Below are 733 nucleotides of genomic sequence, written 5' to 3' on the forward strand. Positions count from 1 at the left end.
TACCAGCGGAGTAAGTAGAGCGAAGAAACAAAAGCGCGCCGGGTGACGTTTAAAGACGTGTGGGTCAGGAAGGTTATTCAACGGGCGCGTCATTCCGTGCTGGGGCCCTCGGCGGGGCACGGGAGGGCACGAGAGGGCACGACAGAGGAGGAGAATGTATGAGCGGGCTCGGCGCGGCGCTTGCGGGGTACGAGGGGCTGCTTGTAGGGTACGAGAGGCCCGCTCAGGTCGTGGCGGGTGTGCGAAAGAAGGTGCGATGGCGGGTGTGCGGAAGAAGGTGCGAGAAGCTATGAAGGGGCATGGCAGGGCACGAGATTGGAAGAAAGGGCCTATCGGAGCTTCGACGAGGTACGAGAGGGCACGAGAGGTCCAGCCTAGCGCTTGTGGGGCACCGAAAGGCACGAGAGGGTACGGCTGGGGCGCTTGCGGGGCACAGGGGCTGGTCGCGTGGTCCTCCGCATGAGGGGCGTCGGTTCCGCGGAAGTGCGGCGTCATTTTCAGTGTGGAATCACCGTCTGGGCAAGGGCTGGGACTCCGTCATCTGTGCAGGGGACGGGGCCCTGGGAGGGAGAGGGAGGGGTTCTTTTAAAATTAATGGTACCTTAGAAAGGTACAATGGGGTTTATAGTGCGAAAAGGGTATGGTACAGCAACCCTTATAAGAAAAGTGTTTGGTACAGGGAACTTTAGGGTACAGGGACCTTAGTAAAGCACAATGTGACCTCCATAATGGT

At 59.2% G+C, this 733-nt stretch overlaps 1 protein-coding gene across 1 annotated transcript in view; it reads left to right on the top strand.

Moving 5' to 3' along the window:
- Window positions 1-733, top strand: part of LOC119588872 (A disintegrin and metalloproteinase with thrombospondin motifs 9-like) — a gene marked incomplete at its 5' end in the record, with an annotated part of 149434 nt that overhangs the window by 50021 nt on the left and 98680 nt on the right.

This window comes from Penaeus monodon, chromosome 24 (assembly GCF_015228065.2).
Source record: "Penaeus monodon isolate SGIC_2016 chromosome 24, NSTDA_Pmon_1, whole genome shotgun sequence".
Lineage (NCBI taxonomy): Eukaryota > Metazoa > Arthropoda > Malacostraca > Decapoda > Penaeidae > Penaeus > Penaeus monodon.